This window comes from Penaeus monodon, chromosome 30, assembly GCF_015228065.2.
Source record: "Penaeus monodon isolate SGIC_2016 chromosome 30, NSTDA_Pmon_1, whole genome shotgun sequence".
NCBI classification, from domain to species: Eukaryota; Metazoa; Arthropoda; class Malacostraca; order Decapoda; family Penaeidae; genus Penaeus; species Penaeus monodon.
Window position 1 is genome coordinate 13,320,158 of NC_051415.1, and position 252 is coordinate 13,320,409.

The following is a 252-nucleotide window of genomic DNA, read 5'->3' on the forward strand; positions in this document are numbered from 1 at the left end:
TCTATTTAAGTATCGCACCAATGCACCCTTTATACATGTTATCTATATCTTTTCTTGTTAAAACACGACATTCTCGACATTTCTCGACAGTACTAGTATTTGATTCAAGTATAATTCTGGCCCCAAGCAATGGCTCTCAAGATTGCCAATACAGTTAGCTTACGTGGAAACTTTCAAGAGATTATTAAACATGACAGATTGAAATGCTTCTGAAAATAGTTTAACACATGTGATAATCCTTGTTGCATCCGT